The sequence below is a fragment of the Phytophthora cinnamomi genome (assembly GCF_018691715.1).
Source record: "Phytophthora cinnamomi strain GKB4 chromosome Unknown Contig1, whole genome shotgun sequence".
NCBI classification, from domain to species: domain Eukaryota; phylum Oomycota; class Peronosporomycetes; order Peronosporales; family Peronosporaceae; genus Phytophthora; species Phytophthora cinnamomi.
The window spans coordinates 216,347-227,245 of NW_027150934.1; positions in this window are offsets into that span (position 1 = coordinate 216,347).

Sequence of the window (10,899 nt, forward strand, 5' to 3'; positions counted from 1 at the left end):
TGCGCGAACTCCTCGTTCTGGTGGTCTATCCGGGAGCGGGCCCGTCCTCTTGGGGCTCGCGTGGGCGACCGGCTGCGACGCGGCTTGCGCGCCCAGCAAGAGATGCACTCCTTGTCGGATCTGCGCGTTGCGTCTCGAGCGTTGCGCCCGCCACAGGCGCCGCGCTTGCATGCGTTTCAGGCCCGTGCTGGTGGTGATGATCGAAGGTCCAGCGCCACGAGGGCGGGTCAGCACGGGCGATAGAGTCGACGCGCAATGCCAGCTGCTGTAATTTATTCGCGCGCCCATTGGCGGCTTGAAGTCACGTGCCCTGGACTAGAACTTTGTCTCAACTGGTCCAGGCGAACCTGGCTTCGCAGCCTCCAGATTTGCCTGGAACTTGCTTCAACCTGAACCCTGCTGCAAGTACGTCAGCCCGAACGAGCGGATGTACGCACAGCGGATTGATCAACTTGGCCGGCGGCGAGCACCTGCTTTCATCCGCGCTCCGAGCTGATGTACTCTACAAAGAAGTGTGGCTGGACGCGGAGCAGTTAAGGCGGTTGGAGCACGCGCGCGGGAAGCTGCAGCGTCGCAGCTCGATACGCCGCCAGACTGACCGCTTAGCGCGCGCTAGAATACAGCTGAGAGGGTGCTTGCAGTGGACGAAAGAACCTGCCCTCAACGGAGATGCGATTGCGCTGCGCCTCGGTAACGACTACCTCTGGTGGGCCAGAGTGCGAAGTGCTAGGCGCTGGCTCAGCGAGTGTGCCGCGATATGCACTCTGAGGACACGATTATTCTGATGACATGGAGCGGTTGGCGTGCGCAGCTGGCGATGTCGGCGGATATGAAGAGCGCATTGAGTGGGGAATTCCGTAGGAACCTCCAGTGCAAGGATTGACATGCCAAGGGCTGCTACGTAGCTCGAGAACCAGGTCGCACGGCTAGAAGACCGTTCTCTATCGCGCCCGAGTTCTCCGTAATCACATCCAGCCCGTATCGCAAGCGCGAAGCAATGCTTTGGAAGCACTCGAGGCTCATCCGGTCAACTGGCTGGCAGGAAGCCCCAAGTGAACCAATTCTTCGCCTACATCTTCGCACCGAGTTATGCAAATTGTTGCAGACTCCATTGACTACGGTACCGTAGACGGTCCTGGATGGTGGGCTTTGCGTCAGGTAGCTCTGACGAGACGCTGGACGTTCTCGGCTGCCTGCAATTTCGCCATACTTCGGACTTCGGAGTATTTGCAGACGGCCGATGCCGCGACAGCATATACCAGCCTAGGAGACTACAATACTTTGCAATAGCTGTCAAGGAAATGCAGTACGTTTAAAGCATGTGAGACTGCTGAACAGGTAAGATGCAGGGCGAGAAAATGTCTACAGCAAATGCTAGTTGTAAGTTGTAACGAAAACCATTCCACCACGTAGGCTGAGAGCGATACCAAAGTGGTGGTGGCAGAATTGCAGCCTTGCCCCGCCTCGGCATATGTCACCGTACTACTAGTACGATACTAGTAGTGCTCTGCAATGCATTTTCGCCGCCGTTCAGCTTCTTCATCAGTTCCCTCACGTCGTACGATATTTGGTTCTCTTCACACCACTTCGCTTTTCGCCCTTCATTCAAAATATTGCTCTGCTCCTTCAGACGCAGCACCTCTCTTCCTACCGCATCCACTTGGCGGCGGTGTTCATGCAGCTCTTCAATCTCCTGTTGGAGTGTTCGCACTGATCCCTCAATAGACTGGGCTAAGCCTTCAGCCGAATCCTGTAACGCCGCCGTATCGGCCTCTTCCCGGCGCACTATAATACGCTCTCAATATCGCCCATAATACCTCCGCCAGAGTTGGAGAAGGCTAGAACAACCGAAAATGAAACCTGCTCTCGGGGATGGATGTCACGGCCCTCAAATCCCCCAAACGACCGCTACGGAGGGAAGAAAGCTGTATTCCATGGCAGAGCCAGGGAATTGTGTCTTCCACTTCAGAATTGTGCTTCCGGTATACCGGTGCATACCGGTACATTGGGGCCGATAGGCGCGTGGCGTTTTCCCTCACTTTGTCTTCAGACCAACAAGCAAGCAACGAAGACCCGCCTCTCCTCGTCCCTTATCGGACTGAGCTGATGGTCATTGCATAAGCTCCCATTAATGAAACGTCGTTGAATCCCCGATGTAGTGGAAAGTGGCCCGCTTAGGCAATACGGTAGCTACGATGATGTGTTTACCCTCATATAGTAGCTGGGAGAGGGGAGGACTATCCAGTGGTTCTAGAAGCGCGAGCAGCAAGCGCATCTACAGATATATGAAGCCCTGGGTTGGGTTTTACCCTCTCCCTGTAAGAATCGATGTTCTATCGTTGAACTCCTAAACCTTATATGATACCGAAAATATACCGAAATCAGACATTTTCGGTGTAGCAACCCTTTTTATTCAATGCATTTTTGGTTGCTCTAGCACGATTCGCCAGCATTTAGGTCTGGACGACGGCGAGATGATTCGGAAAGAGCGTAATGGTCCTTCTATGCTCTTCTATTCCCGGTTTTTGAGATTTGAACCTTCCAAATCGCTGCGAGAATCGCTCCATTAGCTGTTTTGAGCAAAACTTGTGAATGCCTGCGAAGCACTAGGGTGAACCTGCGCCACGGCTAAATACATTTGCTTTGATGAAGGAACTTAGTAACTACTGGGTCAGTATAACATTTGTCCGCACTCGCTGGGGAAACAAAACAGTACTTTTCCACCCCCCTCCGCCAGATCGTTTATACTGGAATATACCCCGTATATATATATATATATATATATATATATATATATGAGGCACACCTTTCCCCATACCTTCACAAATGAATGCTTGCGCACTCCCAGCGAGCGCTTCTGCACTCTCTGCGTCCGCATTCTCACCGCTTCCGCCTCAGCGCTGCTCGTTCCTTCCCATGGTTCCTCCCCGCGCCGTTGCTATCCGCGTAGCCGCGCTCAACAGAGCTTGTCCTCCGGAAGGTCAACGATGGTCCATCATGGAAGAGCACCTGGAGCACAGAACTACAGCGAGGCCGACGTAGCTGCTCTGCTGGCTGAAATCGAATGCATTTTGAAGACCGGATTTAACGACTGGGAGAATGTCCTCGAGAACTACCTCATCTACTCTGATCGGTACTATCGAAGGCTGCGTGATATCAACTTGATCAAGAAAAAGTTCCCATCACTGCTGAACGGTCCGAAGCCACGTGGAGACGCAGACTACCCTGAGGTCGTGCGCGAGGCGCGTCAAATTCAGCGAGAGATCGGGGCGAGTATTGAGTATCGACACGTGACGTTTCCCAGATTTTCGCCGACGATGTGCCGTCACTGGACTGAGTTGGGATTTGTGCTGAATTGCGATCGGTGGCATGAGTGACGACGGGGAAGGGACGTGTTCTTGTGGTAAGAATCCTGCGTCTGACCGCAGATGGGCCCAACTGGCTGGAAATGTGAATCCTGGGCGTGTACACCCAGGATTTTATAGTGTAATCAGTCCAGTCCCCGGACTTTCCCGTACGGCGAGTGCATACAGGATGGCGGAAAGTGTATCTGGAGAATGTTTCCCAGAGTACATCTCGTCTTGCTGTTGTGGTGTAGCAGACGTTCCAAAATCGTTAGCTTCCCACTCCCACTCCCACTCTCACACCAACAACACCTACGCTCGGCGAGCGTAGGATTCTCGGGTGATCCGAATATCGCCCAGTCCGTTTACAGCGATGTAGTTGCTCCTTCCCACCTGCCAAACCCTTCCAGGAGCCGTGCTACGAGCACACTGCACGCCCCCGTTACTTCACCGACCTCTTCTCCTCCTTCTCCTTCTTGAATCCGTGCCCTCCACCAAAGGATAGACGGCGGTTTTCGCTTTGACAGGCCGTCGGTGCAAAGCCGCACCGACCTTAATTCGGTGGCAGGCCGAAAACCCGCGCTCGTACACGCGACGAGCTCCTTGATGTCTAGAATTCACCACACACTCACACACGCTTCTTGGACTTGCCGGGTGGCCGAGATCACTTCCGTCACTTCAGTAAGCTGATCACAGCGGTGTGCACGATCTAGTCATACAGGGACGGTCATACCTCGAAGCGTCACAACGTGCTGCTTGTGTTGGACCCCGAAAATTCCACTCTGTATTGTCGTGTGCTTTGCCGGGCTCAACGACCCTCCCTAAATCACCTATACAAATATCTAATGAAAATGGGCTGTAACGGCCTCTCCCATACTAAAACGAAGTCAATTCGCTCTTAACTCGCCGACCTCCTCAGCGAAATTCCTCGGGTCGGTGTCACGTGTACAAACTTGGGCCGGACTGATTCTGGTCACCGAGTTAAGTGCCTTGGTATAGACTCACAGATCGATTCACCACACAGGCTTAGCTCGCCGACGTTGGAGGTGAGCACATCGACGAAAATACTTGACCTGTGGCCTGTGCACAGCCTCGACGACGGGCGAGAAATCACTTCCCCACACTGTGATCCAGAGCAACAACATGGATAAAGTACCACGAACTTCCGCTGGAAGCCGTACTAGTTGATGTTTGTGGATATACACGCTAGTCTGTAATGAAGAAGGGTTTGCACCCAGAATGCACAACGGAAAACCAAGATTTACTTGCGTGAAGACAAGTACACCAGGATTTCAAGATGGAATCCCGGGATTAGACCGTGAATTCAGATGTCCTATACTTACCGTAATAATCGGGTCTAGTGCGACAAACGGTTTGAGTGCGACACCGGCAGACGTATGAGTGACAACCCCTCCCCTCCTAAAACAATATTAAGAAAAAAAGACTTTAAAAAACCTGCGTTTAATGTCTATTGATCGTTATCTTCCTCCTCGTCAGTGATGGTCATCTCTGACAGTGGTTGTAGGAATGTCCGAAACACACCACGCTCATCGCGGGGACCAATTGGCAAGAGCTTCGCCTTTCGAAAGCCCTTCACGATTGTCTTAACTTTTACGAGATCCCATGCTTTGGCTACGAGAAAAGAGAGCATGACACGTCTTTCTGCAGCGTTAGCAGGGAACGGATGATCGATGTGGTATTTCAGATAGAGATCCCTGCAGTACCATTACAGCGTCAGTTAAAATTAAAATAAATTATCCATAGAAATACTCACTGAATTTTCTTCTTGAAAGAGGCCATCACGCTTACATCCATGGGCTGACACAGTCCAGTAACTCCTGGAGGAATATACTGAACTTGGGTGGCGCAGTCGTCCTCGAGGATCTGCCGGATGCTTGTCATTTTGTGAACCTTGAGACTGTCGAGTAGCAGCATCCGGCAGCCATCGACACTAGGACACCAAATCTAAACACATTGTTAATAAAAAGCCAGAATACAAAGAGCAACAATATCAAACCTTAGCAATCCACTCCTTCATAATGGCATCGTCGCACCACGCCTTCTGCTGCACGGTGTGCTCCACCGCAGCACTGCCAAACGATGAAGCCGTCACTTCGTCTGCAACGCGGCAACCAGGTATGCCAGCAAAAACCACAAAGGGTGGCAGCTTTTCGCCGGTTGCCGACGCGCATAAAAATACGCTGCAACGCCCTCCATTTTCCGCACTACCTTGTATTATGTCCACATTGCTTGTCCCGCGATAATCGATAGTCAACTTGCCGGGGTTATCCATGAAAAGAGCCGTTTGGTCCATGTTGAAAAGACCAGAGTATTTTGCATTGTAGGATGTATGAAACGATAGAACACCATCCATTTCAACCGCCACATTCACGGAATTAGCAAAGGAATCGTCAAATTCCTAAAACAAAAAAAGACAAAACTTTTAGTGTTCAAAACCAGATAATTTTCTTCATGAAAACTGACCTGCATTTCACTTCTCGTCTTGCTGCCTTTGTGGGTAATTCGGCGCACCACAAGTCGGTTTTGCTTGAGGAAGCGCGCAGTCCACGATCGCGGCGCAGCGTATTTGCGCACTCGAACATAATCTGGATCAAATTTAGCCATCATTAAAATGAGGCACTTCGTGGTTACGCAAAGTTTGCGATTCTTTCTCATCTCGGCTACATAATCTAGAAGTCTGAAACACGAGAGTCAATTTTTAACCAAAGATAATCGAACAAACAAACGTTTTACGCACCTTTTCTCTAAAACGGGGTTTCGCACGCGAAGAGCTTCATGGCTACTCGTACGCACGTAGAACTTGCTACCAGTCTTTTTACCAGCGGCTAGCGCAGCAACTTGATTTCTCCACCGACCGGTGGACGCCCAGCCGCATAGCAACAGACACAACAGAAGCCGTTTTAGAGGCTTCGACACCCTGTACACGAGCATCATCAGCAAAATATTGAGAAACGAGTATCGAGCATGGACCGCACCTTCAACTTCGTCTTGTTATTGTTCTTCGGCCTCTTCTTCATTTTCTTTTGTGACTGCGATGGCGCGAGGGAGGTACCGCAACCAACCGTGCGGGACGGACGTCATCCAAGCGAACTCTTTGAAAAACCTTACGAGGTTTTTTGCTTCACTTGATTATGCCTGGGAAACTGTGTCGAACTGGGCCCGATTATTACGGTAACCTAAGTATCTCCCAAGTTGGCATCCAAGATCCACCAAGTTACGCCAAGCTTCCAAGAGCCACCTGTGGCGAGGCCGGTGAAACCTGAATCGCCCAGGTGTACGGTGGCCAGCCCGGAGAAGTGGGTAAATGCACTTCTCGGGAAGGTAAACCCTTGAACGCAGCCCCTTAAGCCTTACACGCAGGTTACGGTGGGGGGGGGGGGGGGGTGGTGGTGGCAGAAGAGGGTGGCGTGTCACCTTGTGAGTTCCCTGTCGGTGTCGTTTATCTTCGGAGAGCCTGGATAGGTCACCGGATGAGTTGTTTGATGGTTTGGAGGCCTTGACCAGTCAGGCGTGACGTTCACTGACTTGAATGCACTATCCAAATGACCGGGAGGTCGAAGCAGTGCAGGAACCAGGGTTGCTACCACGAGTTAGAACCCCAGAATATACACCCTTCCAGATAACCAATACAAATACAGAGTTATGCACAAACAAATAGCCGCCACTTATTCTTATTCTTAGACCCTCGGGCGGTGGGTCGTACACCAGTCAACTATCAACGTTCAAGGCACTGGTCGGCCTAGAACGCTTCTTCCTTCACGCGCACCACTCTCCGAAGATGTATATAGACAAACCAAATACGATCGCTCCTTGTATGCAGTCGATCAACTATTCCAGGGGTGACTGCTAACTAACCACCCGAGATCACCTTGTGAACATGAAATGGGTAACCACTCTTACCTACACGCAGTGGGCCCAACTGGGATATGGAATACGCGGATCACTTCAGCACCAGAGCACCTGATCCCCACGTAATCGGACTTGAGTGTGTGGGGAGCTCCGCGCTGACCTTATCCTAGCGATCAGCGGGCCCGATTCCTGGCTGGCACTTGCTTCCACTTGCGCAGTAGGGGGTAAAACGAACTCTCTGTTTTTTTATCTGCTAGACTATCGCTAGGTGTATGTAAAGGTATCCTTCTTTGGTGTTCTTCTATGTTCATCGTCGTGCGTCTGGCGAAAAGCTTGCTTTGATTATACTTGGGGTAGCTTGTCTTGACTTGAATATACCAGCCGTTTTTGCCTTGACTTGATTATATCCGTCTTGTCTTGATTATACTGGCCAGCTGTTGACGTCGACACTTCCGGGCTGGATCTTGCACAGCTTCAAGATACGTATCTTTGTCCGTGACTGGCTTCTCGGGGGCTTTGTACACAACTGCGAGCAAGGTTCCACGGGTCCGCGCATACTTGATACTGAGCTTCATAGTCAGTGGTCCTTCAACGCAAGTGTATCCGAGATCTGCGTTCAGGGATAACCTGCAGTCAGGGGCTTTGCCTTCCCTGAGGCTCTGCGGTCAAAGGTAGGACGACTCCACTCTGTAGCGTGACGCTTGTCTGAGCATGCCCCGGGTGGCCAGCGGTCTGGGCACTGTGCACTTGTCTTCACGGGAATCTCTGGGCTCCGGGTGCACGAAATCTGTGTGCGTTCAAAACATAGGCGAGGCGGGACACCATACACGATACGTTCGTGCAGGCGTTTTCGACGTTCCTCTTTGTGTCAACCCGCTTAAGGACGGGGGCGGCTTGGACGGAGATCCGTGCTCAGGGTTTCTCATCTTAACGCGGTCTTTCAAGCCTAAAGGCCCATCCTAGGCTTCTTCGCACTTCGTTCATCGGAATTCCGGCTCAGAGCTTGTCGCACGGTGTACAGCCGGGTCCGGGGACAATCCCAGCCATTCAGAATGGTGGATTTAGCCACGTCACCGACCGGGTCAGTAAGCAATTGGTGGCATTCGGGAAAAATCCTTTTCAGCCTCGTGTCTACCGTCCCTTCCAGTCATGGTCTGTCATAGAGAAATTTCCCTTCGAACTGGCACATCATGGTTGGACCCAATACCAACGGGGCTGACCTTGGACGCAGTTCGGTTGAGCGTGATCGTGGGCGGCTTCCACACTTGCGTACGCTTCTCTGTCCTTTCGCAGCTAGTCAACAACTGTCAGCTATACGACCAATGCATGCTCCAGCTGAAAATCAAGTTCCCAAGTTCCATATCATAGCGAAATCTTCTTCAAACACGAGACACCGGCGCCCACTCACCACCAAGGCAGCTTCTCGGCTACTCAAGCGGCGTGGCAGCATTGCACCAGCGGAAAAGGGCGCGCGCAAGGCGCAAAAACAATCGGATGACGCGCAGGGGCGCGACAATCAGTCAGGGGGCGCGAAAGACGCGTCCGGGTCGCGCAAGGCGACGGAAGAGGGGCCTGCCTCGGGCGACGAGCACCTGGGGAGCAAGCAAGAGGGCGGCGACGAAGAGAAGGGTCGCGGCAGTGGCAATGGCGGTGGTGCGGGTGGCGGCGATACGACGGCGGGCTCAGGCAATGACGCCGAGTCGAAAGACGACAGCAAAAGTTCCGGAGAGGATCTCGAAGAATCCAAAGGCCTGAGCGCGGACGCCGTGGCCTCGGGTGCGGGCAGCAAGGGCCCTGACTCGCATTCGCTCCTCCATCTAGGGTGGCGAGAGCGTGACCTCGTGTCCAACGCGGAGTACGCTGGGATCTCCGCGTCAAGGCTCGTCCCTGCGTCCAGTTTCTCGTTTGTCGACGATGGATGTCACCGGCCAGCGAATTGGCTCGTGCCGCCGTGTTACGCGGACAGCTAACCGCTCCAGCTTGTCGGCGTCCCGGCGTTGGAAATGGCGTGCCGCAATGGGGCTCACCTGCGCGACGGCTATGGCGGCTTGGAGGCATGGCAGATTCTCGAACGGTTTTCCGACCAAGACTTGAACGACCTTGAGTCCGCCCTCGGCGCAGGCGTGCGCTTAAGTATTCTCCAGCCCGTCGATCAGCCGCCAGCCGATAGCAACCTCGCACTCATGTTGGGATCACTCACGATGCAAAGACAATTCGCGTCGGTCCTGACCGCATTCAAGCCTTAACATCTCGCCGAAAATGTGATAAACACACTTTCCTATCTGAAGCGGCTCCTCGTCCAGTACCGACACATCAAGACTGCTCTCGAGTCCAGTGCGACTACCTCCGTCCGAGATGTGGTGAGCTTGCGTACAGACAATGATTCGCTGCGCCGGGAGTGGGCTGCGATGGAGGCCTTTTGGCAATCTGAGGTCGGGCGCGTCGAGAGCGAGAAGCAGAGCGCGGAACTTCGAGCTAAACCGAATCTGGTCGCTCAGGAAGAATACAACCAGCATCAACTGAACGCGCATGCGAACGAGATCGCCGACCTGAAGGAGCAACTGGCAACATCTGAGGCTCTCTGCGACGTTTTGCGGCGGGAGTTGCGCGAGAAGACTTGGGGTGCTTGGTCCTTCTCGGACTTCTTGGATCGGGAGTCCAGCATTACCGTCTCTGGGAACTGGAAGCGCCTGCAAGAGTTGTTCGCACACTTCACAGCCGGCGGTCGGCCTCCTGCGGCATGGATTACGAACATCCACATGCTGGCAGCGGACCAACCCGTAATGTGTTTGCGGCGATTACCAGACTGAGCGCAAGAAGGCCAATGATGGCGACTCCGCACCCAGGCCAAAGTCTCCGCCCAAAGTCTCCGCCCAAAGTCTGTGACCTCACTGGGGAGTCCAAAGAGTCCAAGAAGAGCAAGCCAAGTTCGTTGCAATCCACAACCAAGAAAAAGCCGGCGTCCAAGAACAGCAAACGCGCACTCAGGGACATGTCTTGGGAGGACTTCAGGGCCAGTCTGCAGTTACGGCCAAGCACGCACACTCCTGACGCTCACTTGGCTCGACCTGCGTCGAGCGTATTGGAGTTGTCTGAAGATGAAGCACGCGCGGCTCTGCCTGGGCCACAAGTCTGGAAGAAGCTTCGGCACGACCTTCGTGTGGTGATGCAAGCTGGGTTCAAGTACGAAGACACGTTGGAGCTCGTGCGAGGTGATCACTTGGTTCACCCTCTAATCCCTCGCGAGCCTTTGATCGAGATGCTGGTCAGAATGATCCGCAGCGATGAGTTGGACTTCACACCGTGGGCTAATCGCGTCCCCCGAGATGTACTACCCCTGCGCTGAAATTCGGCTTGAGAGCTGTTCGACCGGGAGGAGGACTTCGAACCGTGGCTTCCGCTGGAGGAGGACTCCGCCCAATACGAGACTGAGCTCATGTCCTCCAGTAGCAGCAGCAGCAGTGGAGACTCGGCGTTCGAACCTGAAGATGCAAGCACCACGTCCGAAGTTCCTGCCCCCAAGAGTGCGTCGAAGACTGCATCCAAGAGCATCTCGGCCGGGGCCAAGCGCAAGCTGGAACTGCTCGAGTCAGAGTCTGAGAGCAAGGGCACGTCTTCCACGCTTCGACGCTCGCCTCGGACCAAGAGAGCTAAGACAGCCAAGGCAAAGTCCAAGTCTAAGCCT